This window comes from Tamandua tetradactyla, chromosome 4 (assembly GCF_023851605.1).
Source record: "Tamandua tetradactyla isolate mTamTet1 chromosome 4, mTamTet1.pri, whole genome shotgun sequence".
Classification (NCBI taxonomy): Eukaryota; Metazoa; Chordata; class Mammalia; order Pilosa; family Myrmecophagidae; genus Tamandua; species Tamandua tetradactyla.
This window is the reverse complement of record NC_135330.1, coordinates 150,065,789-150,085,722: the sequence shown is the minus strand read 5'-3', so window position 1 is coordinate 150,085,722 and position 19,934 is coordinate 150,065,789.

The following is a 19,934-nucleotide window of genomic DNA, read 5'->3' as shown; positions in this document are numbered from 1 at the left end:
GTTCTGTTGTTTCTTTTTTTTTTTTTTTTTGCATATTTCAGTTATGTGTGCTCTAATTTTTGTTATTTCCTTCCTTCTGCTGGCTTTTGGTTTCTTTTGCACTTATTTTTCTAGTTCTTCCAAGTTTGAGGTAAAGTCTCTGATTTGAAATCTTTCTTCTTTTTTAATGTAAGCATTTAAAGCTATAAATTTCCCTCTCAGCACTGCTTTCACTGCATTCCATACATTTTGGTGTGTTGTGTTTTTATTTTCATTCACATCATGGCACTTCCTAATTTTACTTTTGATTTCCTCTTCAACCTATTGGCTGTTTAAAATTATTTTGTCTAATTTCCACATATTTATGAATTTTCTGTTTTTCCTTCTGTTATTGATTTCTAGCTTCATTCCAATGTGGTCAGAGAATTGCATTGTATGATTTCAATACTTTTTAATTTATTGAGACCTATTTAATGACCCAAGGTATGGTCTATACTGGAGAATGATCCATGTGCAATTAAGATTGTGTTTTCTGTTTTTGCAGAATTTATGCAAAATTTCACAATTGTGAAGTGTTCTACATGTTTGTTAAGACTGACCATTTTATAGTATCATTCAAGTCTTGTACTTCCTCTTGATCTTCTGACTAGATGGTATCCTTAAATTTCAATGTATAAGTTTCCCTTTTTATTTTGCTCAAAGTAGTTTCAAATCCTTTCTGGTTCCTTATTTCATTCATTAGTTATTTATATATCTTTGTTTAATTTGAGGATTTCTCCTATTCATTTCTGTTTTTGTTTCTAATATAATCCTGTTATGGATAGAGAAAAATATACAAATGATTTCATTTAAATATATATATATATATATATATATATATATATATATGCCTGCTTTTCTTCTTGACATAATTTTTGGCATTTCATTACACACTTACAGATACTACTTACTGCTATAATTTTTCGGTCCTTTCACTTTCAGTCTCTTTGTGTCTTTGAATATAAGGTGGTCTCTTAGAGACAGCGTACAGCTAGAAAGTTGGATGGATTTTTTATCCTTTCTTAGATGATGGGTTATTCTCTTTCCATGTTTGTAATATATATATATCTGATTCCAGTACGTGTAACTTCACTTTTTTCTTATTTGTAGTCATACCCAGATCATGATTCTGAAAAGGTAAGGTCAAAGATGGACAATTACGCTTTTTAATAAAACTTAGCTTCAGTAAAATTTGAGTTCCACAGATGCCCCCTTGGCCATGCTCTCATCCAGAGGAGTGCTAAATAAGCAGGCCAGGCACTATGGTAAGTAAACAGATAAATCATTCCAAGAATGGTCAAGAAGGGATCCTAACTTTCAACACAGTTTCTATAAACTCCCACTTCTTTTTTTTAAATTTTTATCTAAAAAGCAACCAAAAGAAGCCAGTCCTTTACAAGGAAAGGACTGCCTTGCATGCAGTACGTGCATGAGGATGAGAACATGGAAGTAGACTGAGACTGTTATACTTTTAGCAGCTGTACAATAAAAAACCCACCATTGTCAAAACAAAAAATGGTCAGTAAATGTAAACATAAAATATATATTAGTGTTAAGGGCCACAGAGGTGTGCTTAGTATCCTCTCTTTATACTCAAACAAGAATATGCTTTCTTAAGCCACTAAAACTACCCCAGACAAGAACAGCTGAGAATGCAGCCCTCCTTTGCTTGCCTGCCCTACAGGAGTTTTATGAAACTACCACCTCCATACGATACTAAGATTTTTTTCTATTCAAAGACTCTTTTATAGGGGCAGATCAAAAACTCTGTTTTGTTATCCTTTGGTATTCTATATTTTTCTTTGGCTATAGTTTAAGACAGTTTCCTTAAAATGTGTTGAAATAGCTAACCTCGATCTTTATCTGTTTCTAGTAAGGCACATATCATTGGAGAATACAGTATGATTCACCATTATGTACCCTTGATGAATTAGACTAGAAAATTTAACTTCGAACTACATTGAAAGTTTCTTTCTTGGGGAAACTTAACCTCTTTCTCCAAACTGACAATGATTTGCACTTAAATCTCTACCCATCACTTCAGGCATTTATCTACTAAGACTGCATTCTTCTATATGTTTTAAGAAACTGAAAAATCTGAACCCTGGACACAAATTTACAGATGAAAGTTTTGAGCCTTTTGGATAAAAGTGCGTGATTATTAAATGCCAAAAAGTAACTCTTTTAAAACATGAGTAAATTATAGTCAGTAAGAAATTTTTTTTAAAATCAGTATATATATATATTAAAATAAATGTTACATGAAGTTTTAAAATAAAAAAAAATTAGACATGTACATTCAATTAGGTAAAAGTACCTCTATCTCAAGAGAATATATCTGATAACTACAGTGAAATATTTTATGAAGAGAATAGGGAAAACTTCTTATTCTATATTTCAGTTGTATATTAATTTTATAACTGCTTTTATACATTTAATGTAGAAATCTTATAAAACTGAAAGAAACTGACTAATAAAGTAAAAACCTATTCATTATTTCATTATGAAAAATAATATAAAACATATCACTTTGCAACAGGATATATTCAAAATATGGATATATAAATAGTAAACATATTGTTGTATAGATTATTTTTTATAGTTGATAATGTATCAAAAACATCTTGCAGATCAATAAGCCTTCGACTATAACAAAATGCTTTATTTTGTCACAGTATTTCCTAATTTTTTACTTATTTTACAGTGCTATGAAGACTAAATATGTTGACAAAATATCTGTATATAATCCACCACACATTTCTTCAGGGCAAATTAAGAGATTTACAATTTCTTTTTCTACATCAATGACATTGTCTAGAATTTATCTAATTTTTCTTCAGGAACATTTCAAATATTTTTACTCCAAACAAATGTGTATGTGAAGTGTATCTATCAAAACCTTCTTCGGTATTGGATATAATCATTATTTTAATTTTATTTAATTTCATGGACAAAAATACCTCATTTTTAATTTAATTTTGTCATGTAAAAATGAAATTTTCTCATGTAATATTTTTAAGTAAAACTGATGAAGAAAGGAAGATATGTATGTATCTTTTATGCTATTTGATTTATGTTTGATAACTAACTACTAATGTTCTTAGACTCTATTGGGCCATGCTGTGTAAAACAGTCTATTACATGTGAGAGTAATGCTGGAGAAAGTAACATCTATATGAACAAAAAATATATCAAGATGAAGACCATAAATTACTTCTTTGCCTGCTAGGAAACTTGCATATCTGTAAAGAAAGAGGAAAACCATGATCCTTATGACAAAAGGGTGATGATTATCTATAGATGTATATAATTCAAAATATAGACACAGGGAGATGTGCAAACAGTATGGCAAGGATGGATTTGCTAGAGGATAGTCCATGCAGAAAGAATGGAATGATATTCTAAGTGCCTCCCAGATGAACAAAGAAACTTGCTTGTCATTGTAACATATAGATTACATGGTGAGTACTGCTTTTAATATGAAGTTCTTGAATAAATCAACTTGCATATTTATAAAAGAATGGATTTTATTATTATTTTTCATTAGAAAGGGAAGCAAAATTTCTCTAAAGAAATACCTATGTTTAGGAAAATACCTTATCATGATTTTAGGATTAATAAATCAGGCAATGGATATTTCTTTCCTACAGCAGCCTAAGTCCCCACTTCTCCAAGAAATGTTTAAGCGGTTCTAAAACAGAAAATTTAAAGCTTAATTCAGATATGCATGTGAGTGCATGTGTTTCCTGGGATGGTGAAAATAGTAGACAGAGTTAAAAACAAGGGATTATATAAAATCTGGTTTTAAATTGGACTGAAGAATAAAACAATCTGGCCCAGTTATTTGAAAGGACTTGAATGAAAAGCAAGTCCTATGTTAATTTAAGTAGATATTTATATATCACCAATATAAATTTACCCACCCTTTTTACTCATTTGTCAATGTAATTCTATGTGTACATCTACACATTTGAGTAGAAATGGAATGATTTCACAACCTAGAATCAAGAGTAGATAAGATCTAGAAAACCGAAGTCAAGAGGAATCTACCTAATTCTTGAGAGGACTTCTGGAATTCTAAAGGGGTCATAGAGTTTAGGTCAACTTTATTTTAAATTTTAAAGGTACAAGGTGACATTTTGGTTATTCTGGTGTAACCTCAAATGTTCTATGCATTTCTTATTTTTTCAGCACTGGAGCCTATCTGTGTAGGAGTCAATAATATCACGGTGGTAAATTCAACACATTTTCAAATTCCTTAGCAGGAGAAAAGTCATTATCCAAAGCTGGTATGAGCAAGAAAAATGGTATTCTTCAGGACTATTCAATACATGGGAAAACAAATCACTTTGACTGGATCTGTTTGGCAAATGTACACGTTTGCAAATCTTAGATTGTTCTTTTCAGAAAGGGTTCTTTGAACAATTAGATTTTGAGAAACTTTTTGTAAGTTTATAAATTAATAATGTCAAACAATTTTTTTTAGGTAATCAAATGGTAGATTTACTTTAATAAAAGAATGAGTTCTGTTTTGACTAGTGTTCTTATGGCATCCAGAGCTCCATACTCTTTTAGGCAATAGAGTATGTGTCTTAATTAATTGATGGTTGGGAGATAAGGGCCAGAGAGAGTACACTAAAAGATGGGATAAGTGTGTTCTGCTCCTACCATAAATTAGCTTTCTCTTCTGGAACGTTTAGAACTCTATGACAGAAATTGGGAAATAGAGATAATTTAATAAAGAGAAAGAGAAACATTTTTCTAATGATTATTAGAGGTACCTTGAAGACTTTTGTTTCAAAAATATTTTTAGGGGGTTCAAAGGTAGTTCAGTGGCAGAATTCTTGCCTATCATGTGGGAGACCCTGGTTTGATTCCCAGTCCCTGCACTTTCCTCCCACCTCCAACAAAAAAGCAAAACAAGCCAGCAAAAATTCAACAAATGGTGCTGCAATAATGGGATACTAACATGGAAAAATAATGAAATGTGGCCCCATTATACAGCATACCTATATATATATTAATATAACATTAAAATTAAATGAGGGCGGGCAATGGTAGCACAGTGGCAGAGTTCTCGGCTGCCATGCTGTAAACCCAGGTTTGATTCCCTGTGTCTGCCCATGCAAAAAAAAAAAAAAAAAAGAAAAGAAAAAAATTAAATGAAAGAATTTTTACTTTAGTTAAAGATGCAAAAAGCTGCAAAGAGTGTCATTCAAACCCTGAACAGAAAATAAGAACAACCCATTGTCAAGAAAATAAACAATAAACAAATGAGATTCTGAGATTATGCAGATATTACAACTATCAAACAGGGGTTTAAAGAAAAAACACAAAATGTATAATTAATATGCTTGATAACCTAAGGAAAGGTGTGGACAGCATATAATATCTAATGGAAATTATAGGAAAGAAATGGAAACTAAAAAAAGAGTCAAGTGAAACTGCTAGAAATAGAAAAGTAGACATCAGAATAGGGGTATTAAGGACTATTATCTAAGAATAAAGAGGGCAAAACACCAGAAAGACATCCTTTAAAATCATATGCACCTTTATCATAATTCAAAATTCACCTAGCAAAAATGATCAGAACTGAAAGGAAAAATAGACAAATTCACAAAAATATTTGAAGATTTCAATTCTCCTGTTTCTAATTTAAGAGCAATGAAAGAGAAAGTCAAAAAGAATATAGAAGGGCGGGCCGCGGTGGCTCAGCGGGCAAAGTGCTTGCCTGCTATGCCGGAGGACCTCGGTTCGATTCCCGGCCCCAGCCCATGTAACAAAAACAAAAAAACAAATACAATAAAACAAGAAAATGTTTAAAGATGTTTCCCTTTCTTCCTTCCTTCCTTCCTTCTCTCTGTCTTTCCTTTAAAAAAAAAAAAAAAAAAAAAAAAAAGAATATAGAAGACATGAAACACATCAGTTAACTTAACATCATTGCTATTAATAGGACACTAATTTCAAGAATCCATGGGAAATGCCTCAAGATACACCATTTTCCAGCTATGAAAGAAATCTCAAAAAATTTAGAACAGTAGAAATTACATATAGTATGTTCACATTCTTCTAAGTCGGGAACAAAGAGGAAATCAGGAGATAAATTAGACAATATGTTAAATAGTAGTGAAAAGATATTTAAAAATTTGGAATACAAATCAACAAGTGATCAAAGGGAAATTTGTATTATTAAATCAATTAAAAGACAATATGGATTTCAAAGGAAAAACCTGAATGATCAAATTAAAAGAAAATAATAACTGATAAAATAAAAATAGCAGAAAGGAGTGGTGCAATGATGGCTCAGTGGTAGAATTCTTGCCTGCCATGCTGGAGACCTGAGTTTGATTCCCAGAGCCTGCCCATGCAAAAAAAGAATAGTATTAGCTGAATATATGCTGAAGAAAGTAATAAATAGTAGAAATCAGTGAAACCTAAAGCTTATTTGTTGATAAGATCATAAAAGTAAAAAAGTCTAATGAGATTTATCAGGAAAAGTAGAAAAACTCTCTGATAAAAAATGAAATAGGGGGGCATCACTAAAGAAACTACGTATATATAAAGAGATAAAAATTAATTATTTTGAATAGCAATAAAGCAGTATTTCTGACCAGGTAGTTTAAATGTGCAGGGTTTTTGGAATACACAAACTACTAAAGCTTACTCATGAAGGCAAATAAATAGGAATGTACACATCTTTTAAAGAACTTGGATCCACAGTTAAGCACTTCCAATGAAAAGAAAACTGTAACCACAAATATCTTCACTAATGAATTCTACAAAATATCTAACTAAGAATTAATACCAAATCTGCACTATTTCATTCATAATATATATAAAGTAGTCCACTTCTCATTTCATGTTATGAAACAAGGATTACCCTGATACCGAACTTCACAAAGATATATAAAAAAATAAGAAGAATAGACCAGTATTTTCATGACATAGCACTTAAGTATCTTTTACATTATTAGCAAATCACACTAGTTAATAACTTAAGTGATAATTCAAACTGGTCAGGAAGGATTTATGCTTGGTATGGAAGTGTCACTAAGAAATCAATATCTGTACTTCACAATATTAACATAGAAAACAAATCTTTACCTCAATAGACTCAGAAAAACTTTTGCCAAATTTCAGTATCAATTCATGATAAAATCTCAGAATCAAGGAAGAGAAGAGTACTTCTCAAACTGATAAAGAGCATCTGAAACTGATAGAGGACATCTGTGAAAAGCTAATTACATATCAAAGTTAAAATCTGAACGCTATTTTCTTGAGATTTGCAGCAAGACAAGAGAGGTCATTCTCAATATTCCAACTCAATATTTTATTGAAGTTTCTGGCTATTACAATAAAGGAAGAAAATAAGATAAATATCATACAGATGGGAAAAGGAAAAAGAATGTATTTGCAGATGGCATGATCGTATACTTAAAAGACACTAAACAGGGAGGACGGGTGGTTCGACAGTAGAATGCAGGAGACCCAGTTCAATTTGCAGACCATGTACCCCCTCAAAAAAACAAAGAATCTATATAAAAAGCTTCAATACATTATCATTGAGTTTAGCAAAATCAAATAGTACAAAGCAATGTACAGAAGCCAGTCATATTTCTAATAAAAATATTTAGAATTGAAATAAATGTTTACTCGAAAGTAAAAGCAAAATATGAAATACAGATTATATTTAAACAAACCATTGAAAGATTTGTGTAAATAAAAACTATCAAATGCTGCTGGGCAAAATAAATGTGATTTAAATAAAAGGAGAGATACATTTGTTTATAGTTTGCAAACTCAATAGTGTTAATATTCAAATTATCCCCAAATTTTTCTATGAAATCAATAGGATCTAAAAAAATTTTTCTAGAAGGCATTTTTGGTACAAATCAATATTGATTCTATAATTTATATTAAAACACAAAGGACTTTCAATATTCAAAATAATTTTGAAAAGAATAACAAATTTAGTTGGCTCACACACCTTATTAAAACCGAAGATACAGCTTTAGTAATCAAATAATATAGCAGTCAATGCAAAGACACAGAGATCAGGGGAACAGAAATGGATGAGAAATAGAACCCTACATGGGTGATCAAATGATTTTCTACAAAGGTTCCAAGATAATTCAACTGGGAAATTCAAACAAATGTGCCAGAACATTGTAACCGAGAAGTTAGGACTTAAGAGATGATTTTGAATACTGAATCATCATATAGACATTCTGTTTTTACATTCTGATATAGTTGAGTAGACAGTGGGAAATACCTGAAATCTGTGAACTGTTATCCAGTTGCCTTGATCTCTGATAATGGTTGTATAGCCTTTATCATGTGCACGTGTAATTGTGAAAACCTTATGACTGACCCTCACTAGTACCCATTTTATGAGGTTTATCAACTTTAGAGTCTTATGATCACTAGGGACACCCCTTAATGCTTATTAATGAATGGCCTTTGGTCAGCCCAGAACCAGTCAAACCCGATTTAAAAGTTATATTGATAAACAAAACTGGATCTAGTGTGCACAGGTGGTTCAGTGGTAGAATGCTCCCCTTCTGGGTTCAATTATTGGACAATGCACCCCCCCAAAAAAAAATAATAAAATAAATAAAGAACTGGATCTAATCAGAATATGCTCACCTGCTATGTGCAGTAGCTTAGACATTAAACTATAAGTTACCTATACCTCATTATCATACTAAAAATCATATCCATCATAATTTTAAGACTGCCATTTTCTTACATAGTTCTGTGACTAAGCATGTAATCCATCTGTGCCTGCTCAATAATTAGTTCAACTCTAATTATATCATCGTGAGTCACTGTGCTCATTATTCTAAAACTTGCTGAATTACTATAAAACTAACAGAATTACTGCAGTTTGGGAAGACAGATTTTTAGGCCAATAGGCCATCTGATCCTCTGTCTCAAACCTAGCAATAAACTCTTTCTCTTTGAAACCCTGTTGTCCCAGAAATTGGTCATTTGAGCACATCAGGCAAAAATCCACTGCATTTGATTGGTATCAACAATATGAATTAATAAGCAAAATATGAACTTTAACACATACCTTGTATGACATACAAAAATTAATTTGAACTGCATAATAAACCTAAATATACAACCTAAAACTATAAAACTTCTTGAAGAAAACATAGGGGAAAAGTGTTTCTTTAGGTTAAGTAACAATTTTTTATTTGAGGCATAAAATTCATGAGACATATAAACAAGATCTCATTAGATTTAAAAATATTAGTTCTTTGAATGACAATGTTAAGAAATTGAAAATATAAGCTATAAACAGGGATAAAATATTTGCAAATAGTATCTCTGATGCAGTACTCTGTATCCAAAATATAGAAAAAAAAAAACAAAACACAATAATATGTAGATAAACAAACCCATAAAGAATTGGCAAAAGTCCTGATCAGACATTTCCACTAAAAAAGAGATACAACTGGTAAGTAAGCAATGCTAAGATATGCAACATCAGTAGATAATGAAACGAAAGTTAAAACCACAATAACATATCACTAGGGAAGATGCATAAAGCTGAAATGCTCATACAATTTTGGTGGGAATGCAAAATAATATAACCACTTTGTAAAAGAGATTGGGAGTGCCTGATAAAGTTAAATCTGTATTTACTATGTGACCCCCATGATTGCACTCTTAGGTATTTTCCCAAAAGTTAGATAAAACATGCTAAAACCTGTATTCAGGTGTTTATACCAGTTTTTTAAAAATTATTCTCCTAATTTTTAATCAATCCAACTTGAGAACAGTTATACAAATTGTGATAGATTTCTATGATTGAGTACTAAGCAGCAATAAAAAAATTAACTGCTAAACAGGCAACAATATGGAGGAATCTCAAAAACAGCTTGCTAAAAAAGAATCCATAGGCAAAGGTAACATAGTATATGATCTTCCAGACAAATGAAAACTAGAAGAAAGAGGAAATCTATATTTGGCAGGAACTAGGGTTCAAGAAGATTGACTTACAGAGGGCCCAATAAACTTCTCCGGAGGATGAAAGCATTATGTATCTTGACAGAAGTGATGGCTATATGATTACATAAATTCATCCAAAGTTTGAGCACAGTACATTTAAAAATGGTGAATTTTACTGTATGGACATTATTTTTTAATAAACCTGTCTTAAAATGCAAATAGTATCTCTATTTTCAACTCCAGGGATGTAACAAGATGGAATTTGTCACTGCCATCCTTGTGGTAAGAAAACAGCTAAACAATCTGAATAATCGATGACATTTCTCAGACCTATCAGAGAATTTAGCTTGCATAGAAAATCAATATCCACCAAGATCTAGAGAGGGAGGCAAATTGAGGGAGTCACAGCCATGTATTTACTTAAGAGAAAAAGCAAAGGAGACATAAACTTCTAGGAACAATTAAATGGCAATTTTGACAAAATCCTGGTGTGACTTACATGACAGGGAGAACCTTTCATGGGACGCAATCATGGAGCACAGCCCCACTTACTGGGTTTTACATCCAGGAACCCAATTAGGTTTTCATGGTGTAGACCTAGCAAAGATTCCCTTGTGGTTCTGGTAGGGGAAGGGGATGAGTACCCAATGTAATAACACCATGAAAAATGTCAACTTTCCAAGGGAAGAAGTGTTTACCAGAGCTTCATCTTACTTATATCCCCAATTGCATTCCTGCTTCATCTAAGGAAGTTGGGAAAGCTATAAAACACTTTTAAAGGGCATAGTCCTGGGACACAGGCCCATTAAAAAGCAGATTTAATAATAACAGATAATAATAGAACATATCTCCTCCCCTTCCACTTAACCAGGAACAGACAGAAATCTCCCAACCAAAAACCAGCAGGGTTCCAGCAAAACAAAGTGCTTTTTCAATTGAAAATGTTGAATGGCACAGACTCCTACTGTTGAAAAGTACTTAAGAAAACACCAACTCAGCAGGGGGAAAAAAAATCAGGGACACTAGAAGAATTTGAAATCTCTAGCAACTATAGCTATAGCAAATTTTAAACACAATCCAACTCCTTGTCAGAAAAAAGTACATCCTACACTAATGGTCTATTTGTCTCAGTTTTGTTACACAGTACATGCCTAGTTTCAACAAAAATTATGAGACAAGCTAAAAGGCAAGAAAAATCACAGTTTTCAAGACCCAAAGAAATCATCAGAATCAGATTCATTGTATTTCACAGACGCTGGAATTATCAGACAGAAAGGGATTTGAAAACAATCATGATTAATATGTAAAGGGATCCAGTATGATATAGACAACCTGAAAGAAAAAACCAGCAAGGAAATCACAGAATGGAAACTCTAAGTAAATAAAAAAAGAATACTAGAAATTAAAAACAAAGTAAAAAAAAAAAATCATTCTTTGATAGGCTCAGTGTGCTGAATATGGCTGAGGAAAGACTCAGTGAGCTTGAAGATTTGTCACTACAAATGTCCCAAGCTGGAAAAAAAAATAGAAAAAAAAAAAAGAATGAAAACAAAATAAACAAAATATCGAAGAGCAGCAGAGCAATTTCCAAATTGTAAAATACTAGAGAAAAAAGACAGAGAAAAAAAGAAACTATTTGAAGTAATAATGGTCAGAAACTTTTCAGTATTTATGATAAATGTTGAAAATAATGACAGCTCTCAAAGTACTGATTCAGGATGCTCAGAGAACAATAAGAAGGATACTTTTTTAAAAAATACACATCATATTCAAAATGTGGAAAAAATCAAAGATAAAATCTTGAAAGAAACAAGAAATAAACAACTGTACTTATAGAGGACAAGGAGAAGAATTATAGTGGATAGCTTGTAGGAAGTTATGCAAGCAAGAAGAGAATGGAGCAAAACATCAAAGTTTAATTTTTTATGTTTTTTGAATGAGTTTTTATGAATGAGTTTTTATGAATGAGTTTTTAATAGACATTAGATGTATATTAGAGAATTTTTAAGGAAGTTACATTAACATGTGATTAAAAATCAGAGATATATTTTCTGATCTAACATGTATTCAACAGTAATGAGAATGTCATGATATACCAAATGTATACTTTATAATCAGAAAAAATATAAGTGGGTTTAAAAAATCTGAGTAAGTGGTTGTTCTAGTTTGCTAATTGCCAGACTGTGATATATCAGAAACAGAATAGCTTTTAAAAGATGGAATTTATTAAGTTGCAAGTTTACAGTTCTAAGCCTGTGAAAATGTCCAAGTTAAAGCAAGCGTATAGAAATGTCCAATCTTAGGCATCTAGGGAAAGATACCTTGGTTCAAGAAGGCTGATGAAGTTCAGAATTTCTCTCTCACCTGGAAAGGCTCATGGGGAACTTAATGAATCTGCAAGCTTTCTCTCCAGGGTTCTTGTCTCATGAAGATGCACCAGGGGTGTATTTCTTCTTCATCTCCAAAGGTCTCTGGCTGTGTGGGCTCTCGTGGTTCTCCTGGACCTGTCATGGTTCTCTCCAAAGTACTTCTTCTTTTAAAGGATTCCAGTAAACTAATCAAGGCCCACATGGAATGGGGGGAGTCACATTTCCCTCTATTAAAAGGTTAATACCCACAATTGGGAACGTCACATCTTGATGGGGATAATCTAATCAAGCATCTGGCCTAAAGTATTGAATAGAACTAAAAGAAATGGCTGCTTCCAAAAAATGGATCAGGATTAAAGCATGGCTTTTCTAAGGTACATAATCCTTTCAAATCAGTGCAGTTGTCTATATACTTTGTAATTATAATGATTAGACATTGGTAAACACATTTAGGCATTCCACTGCACATATTAAAACACATTTATTTTATATTTAAATCATGCCTCTAACTATCTTTGAGATACTACATTATGTTTGTTTCTTGCCTTCTTCTATTTAACCATTTCCCTAATTCACCACCCATCTGATTTTCATTTACCTAATTCTATCAGGGCTTTTCTTCACTATCATAGAAAAGCTATATGGGAGAGAAAGAAACAGAAATTGTCTCTATGGTGCTATGATTACACTCTAAGATTCCATTGGGTATAGAAGGGATAAGTAAATATCCAGGGACAGAAAACTGCCTTAGGAAAATCGAGAAAGAGGTTTGGCAAATTGCATTATGCCCACTAGAAAAGCATATCCTCAGTCATAATCCATTCTTGTGAGTTTGAATCCAATGTAAAGAAGACCTTTGAAGGAGGCTATTTTAGGCTGAAGTGGAGGCCTTCTCTCCAGGGAGAAAGTCATGGAAGAGCAGCTGAGAGTCAACAGAACCCAGAGGAGAAAAGAGAAGATGCTGCCATGTGCATTGCTGTATAACAGAAAGGCTAAGGATTAAAGCAGCTAGATCCAAAATGCCATAGTGTACAAGGAAATGGTATTACCTTCTTGATGTCTGAATTATAGGATTCTTCTAGCCTCAAAATCATAAGTCAGTAAATTTCCATTGTTACGTAAATCCATTATAACGTTTGGCAGTGGGAAACTAAAAGAAAAGGTTAACTTAAAAGAGGTTTCTACAGTTTGGGGAAAAGACAGAGTTCTCTGGGTCCCTGAGCAAAGACGATCATTTGTTTTGCTTATAAGCACCAAAGTGAGAGGAAAAAGCCGTAAGAGGAGAAGGACATTATGGTTCTACTAGGTATATAGTTGTGGAGCAAGCTGTTCTACAGTGCAGCCATGGGAACGCTGGCTTAGGCCCAACAAGGATTTCAGCAAATGACCTTTTTATTACTTACACAGCACCAAAGGTTCAAAAGGGGCAAAGAAAGAGATTCCATCATGGCTGGTCACCCAGAGAAGGACACCTCTGGTCAGTGTTGGTAGATGCCCACTTCAGATCAGAGAGATGAGGAACCTGTGCTGCAAGAGAGCTATTTATATAACCTTAAGGGATGGGTCCTTGCCACTCAGAGTTTGGCGCTGATAAGCAGATAGAACTGCTCATTTGGTTCTGGAGGGTTTTGAGCTTAAATGTGTGTCAGGTTGTTCCATTAGATTGAAAATTTCTCCTACCCCTTCTCCCCATAACCTTATCCTTCACCCTCATCTTGTCTGGGATGTCCCCAGCAGTAGTATCCTAAGTTTCAGGTTGTCCATGCTTGAAAACAAATTCAGTGTTTCAGCACATCATAAAACCAGTGGGAATTCACCAACCTGAATGGGACCAAAACAAAGGAAAGCTCAGATGACTGAAGATCAGGTAACACTACTTCCTACTCCATCAATTTCCATACTTTAACATTATAAAAGCCTGCGATCCTTGATATACATTGTTATCTTAAAAGTTATATCTTTGAAACTTATTTACAATGTAAGAGATGAACTTTATGTTTCAAGGTATCTATGACCACATTATGTATATTTCATTTCATATGGATTAACTATAGCAGAATCCTATGACAAAAATGAAAATGTCAGTAATTTTGTGCACTTAAACTCACTAAAAGACCATACATGTAATTTGTAGTCCAAAGTTTTATCTCAAATCTTGCCTCTGTTATTACTAAAATTAGTGATTTTTGCAAGTCGTTATCACCTCAGAACCAGTTTCCCTGCCTGTAAAGGTTATGATCGTAATTCCAAAGTTTCTACTTGTTTTAAGACTCAAATGCTTTGGGGAATAATTTATATATTTCAACGGATTATCATAAGTAAGTAGGAAGCCATATGAAATTATACAGAATTTCAAAAATTAAAGACGTTTTCATATAAGAGAAATATATCCTTTATTCTTAGTAGGAAAAAAGAAGAAAAATATGCTCACAGAAGCAAATGATTTATGAAGAAAGAATTAATTACCTATGTTGTATTTGTTATTTAAATTATAATTTTTACAGCATTTATTTATTGAAGCAGGAGTCCAAAATTAATTTAACATTATGCATTATAATGATACAATGGCTTATTGAGCATTTTAGAGTGAAAGTTTAATAAGTGAAGTTGCATAATAACTGCTCTCATTTTATGAACAATTTAGATATCCCATCTGATTGAAACAAAGGGCACTTTTAAAGTGTCCTTTAGAAAGGGAACATTTTGGAGAGGGCCACAGCAGAGCTACAAGTACCCTGAGAGTTCATGCAGTCAGAGACCTTTGGAGATGAAGAAGGAATACACCTCTGGTGGAGAAATTACATCTGAACACACACTTTTGGTGAATGTATATAACTTAAGGGTATTACTAGAAAGATTCATTTAATCATAATTGAAATAGTTTAATCAAATACATTTTTACAAATGATTAATCATTGAATGATCAATGATTCAAAATTGTAGCTATTATATGCTGTATGATAAATTATTTTACACATGAGAAATATACCCAGAATAAAACTGTTTTCTAGAGTCATCAATGTTGTTTGTCTCTGAAACAGAACTTTTTCTTCTTAATTCAGCACTCAGCAGTACTGTGAACATATTGATCTGTAATCAACTGCTGACACAGTTATTTGGCTTAAGCCATATATTTACGAACTGCAAACACAGCATTATGACAGGCATACAAAATAGTTTTCTACTATGTGCAAAAACTCATTGCAAACACTTTATCTAAGTGACAATTTCATCTGCAGTTTTCTTTCTTCAATTTGTTTGACCAAGAGTGTGTATGTTAGACGCCACAAAAATAGCATGCTGCTATGAAGCATCCTCTAAAACAAAATTTCTATTGCCTCATTTAAATAAGGATCATAATAAATTGGCAGAGCCTATGAAAAGTACACACTCAATATAGCTTGATCATAAAGGATTCACCTTTTGAGAATTAATTTATCAGCAATATTTAAAAGGCTAGTAAAATGTTTCATATATGCAATACCAATCATATATTGCTATTAAAATGTCAAAATGTATCTACCATATGAAGCCAACTATCCTCCCACAATTTAGCATATTAATAAAATATGGTGAAGAAAAATGAAATATAACTGTGAGAGTTTTGAGAATTTTATCTGTCGTACAAATTTCTTACTGATAATGATGTTTTTAAATAAAGTTATAAATAGAAAACTGCAAAGAATACATCTATCATGTGCTAAGCATTATGGTTGGTGCAGAAGATATAAAAATAGAAAAAATAATATAGACTGACTGTATAATGACTTCTATAGTAAATGCATGAAAAAAACAATATCAGTATAAAAGAAGACATGATTGGTTTTATTTTCCTCTTAATGATCATAGAAGTCCTCTGAGAAGAGGAGCTGTTGCTTTTGGGTTTTAATGTGACTTCTGTTTTGTAGAATTCAGAGAAATGCATTCCATAAAGCAAAAAATGAATGTATGAAATTACAGAATGAATAACCTATTATTTTAGAGTTTTTTAGTCTTGGCTTCCTATTGTCTGAATGTGTTTGTGACTAAAACAAGTACATTACTTTTAAAATGACTTTGGATATAATAACACAAATTTTCTATTTAAACACACTACTCCCAGCATTCTGAAGAATGTTTTTTCATGAATGGTGATGAAGTGCTATGCAATTTTCAGCATGTGATAAAATATATAAAAAATTTCAGGATAAAACACCCAAAATGTCGGATTTTTATGATGTTTAAAATTTAAATTCCTAAACAATTGTCAGAAAAATATGGGAACTTCTTGGAAACCAGAAACAAAAAGGAAACATATTCAGAGAGGTGAGTGGTCACTGAACCAAGAGAATCACTGGATCCCTATTGCACTTGAAATAGCATTTAATATGCCACAGAGATGGTAGATGAGGTATTGCATAGTTCAGCAGACAAAGCCTAACATCTGAATAAAAACCACATAATCCAGTGATTCTGAAGCTTGGCATAGTCTATGTGTGCTCTTTTGAAGCTGTTATGCACTTCAGAAAAAGCCACATTCATTTAATCCATTCTGGTGGGGGCAGACCTATTGTGGGTAGGACCTTTTGGTTAGGCTGTATCCATTGAGATGTGACTTACCCAATTCAAGGTAGGTCTTAAAACTTTACTGAAGTCCTTTATGAGAGGATTAAAGACAGAAAAGAGCCCAGAGCTCAGAGAGCGCTTAGAGAGAAAAGTCCTGGGAGAAGCATTCAAGGACCCGCAGAAGCTGAAAGAACCTAGAACTGAAAGCAGCAAAACCCAGTATAGAACAAAAGATGCCAGTCATGTGCTTTCTCATGTGACAGAGAAACCCTGGATGCCATCAGCCTTTCATCAGAGAAGGTATTGTCCTGTTGGTGCCTTAAATGGGACATTTCCATGGCCTTAGAACTGTAAATTTGCAAACTAGTAAATCCCTATTATAAAAGTCAATCCATTTCTAAGGACAGTGCAATGGTCTCAGTAGGCAGAATTCTCACTGTCATGCTGGAGACCTGGTTTGATTCCCAGAACCTGCCCATGAATAAAAAGCCAGGCACTATGTTTGAAAGCCAACCCATTTCTGGTAAAATCATTCTGGCAGCTTTAGCAAACCAAAACACCATGGGTATATTAGGAAAAAAATACCAAGAAACATAATAGACTAGTAGCATAATGCAGTTATTGCAACTTCTTACGTACAAACTTACACTTACATAAGTTTGAGTTTAAAATTCAAATTGTCTGAGTGACCTAAAATTTCCAAGATAAAGATATCATTTAAAGGGGCTCAACTTATACTTACCGTAAGAAATCTGAAAAAGTAAACATCAGTACTTGAACTCTGCCAGTGAGCCACTGTTGCCTGCCCAACATGAACACTTTTAGAGGCACACTTTATTCACAAACTTCTCTAAGCTATAGTAAGTCACACATTACATATTGAAAAAAAAATAACTTTTAAGAGATCACTTAAAAGCCACCATATGTAAAAATTAGAATTAACGACATAAAGCAGAACCAGACTACTAATGGAGTAAAGATAATGGAATAATTTTCAATATAGCATATTGCACACATATAAATGATTTGTTCAAAGAAATAAAATTAGCATCCAAAACGTGGTAACAATACAACACATTATCAAAAAATAGGAAAAGGACAGAATTATAAAACTGCCAAATAGATGTCTAGAATGAAAAAAACATAAGTAGGATTAGATATTTAAAATATCAGTTAAATGGGAGAGTGATTGCAACTGGAAATATTATTAGTAAAATTGAGAATAAACCTAAAGAAATTAAACATGATGGATAACATAAAGAAAAAGAAGAGAAGAAAATGGAGCATACTAAAGAGAGCTTCTAAGAAACAGAGACTAAAAGAAGAGGATTTCAAATGTCTAAAGAGATTTCCATAAGGAATAAAGAGAGAGAGTATGTGTGTAGAAGTGGTATTTAAAATAATAGTAAAAATAATTGGGGTAATTATATTCCAGGATTTTTAAAAATGCAAACAAGGAAGCACAAAACATTCCAAGCAGTATGAACTAAAGAGAAAATTCTACTAAATGAGCTAATAGTTAAAAGGCAATATAATTAAATTGAATTTGGGGAAATGTAGTAGTGTAGAAGGGTTGAAGGGTAGATTTATGAAGGAAACATCTGTACAATTGTTGCCTCATTCCACTCAGAATCTATTACAGGAATCCATATGACGTCTGATTGAGGAACTCTTCTAACCAGACCCTTCAGAAAAGTGATCTAGGGCAAATCTACTCTTCATCTTGTTAAATAGGGCATGCAAGATACAAATTTTTAGCATTACCTAAACCAATTAAAGAGGTTAATGTAACACAACATAGAATAGTTGGGGGTGGTACAATCAGGAAATTTCAACTAATTAATTAGCCAACACTAATTATAGGAAGTGTCTGTTATATGTACTACTCTGACTGGAGCTTCTGGTAAAAGTCTGTGACTGACACCAAAGGTCAACTGCTAGGATTTTGTTGTAATGCAAGGTACACACCATTTGAAATGCATTTAGTACTCTGGTAGTAGTTTTTAATTGAAGGTTCTTCTATTCCGAAAGAACATAGCATTCTATTGAGAGCTGAAATAGCCTTCAAGTCCGGGATTATGACAAATTCTTATTGCAACAGAGGTGGAAATGCACATAAGAGTTGCCTCATTACTTTGAAATGGTATATTCAGGAACAGATGACACTAGTGGCCACTGAAGCATAAGAGAATATGCTTCATAAATTGATGGCAGTCAAGTCTTTTGGCTAGCTCTGTTAGATTCCCTAAGGAGCTACTTAAATCCATAGCCAAATGGGCACCTTCTCATGATCCATTTTTAGAAATTGCCAAACAGGTGACCTGTTTTACAGATGGCACCTCAAAGGCTGAATTTGTACTTGGTCTGAAAAGCAGTTGTTTTGTAACTTGTTGAAGGCTTTTGTACTAATGAAGAGGAAGATAAATTCATCAATGGGAAGAATTAAGACTGATGCTTTCTATGGCATAAGAGGAACTAGATAATGAACAACAATCATAGGGTATGGATTTTTACTGATTCTTAGGCAGTAGCCACAGGACTGGCAATATGGTCTGGAGAAATGAGACCAAGATCCCTGAAAGTTAAAAAGAACTTAAATGTAGGGTTCTGTGTTATGGTAAATTTTATGGAGATATTGAGAGAAAATCAAATAGACAATGCCAATGCCTATTAAGCAAATCCCCTTCTAAATTAAGAAGTTATAGGAATCAACAAGTGGGTGCTTTCAGTTATGATTTGGAAATTGTCCCATGGATACATAAGATAAATTACCATGCAGGCATTCAAGAAATGCATTTATGAGTAAGAAAAGAATATATCTCTCACAATGCATGTCAGAAGATGACAATATAACTGACAATTGTCCTGTTTACTAATAAGGTCATTGGACACTAAAAGCAGCTATAGACTGCCAAATAAGAGGATAGTCTCCAAACACTAGCTGGCAGGAGGACTCATTGGATCATTATGCAAGGGTTCATTTGAAATTATATTTGCATATTTGTTTACTGAAGCAAATATTTTTTAACATATTAGGGTTCT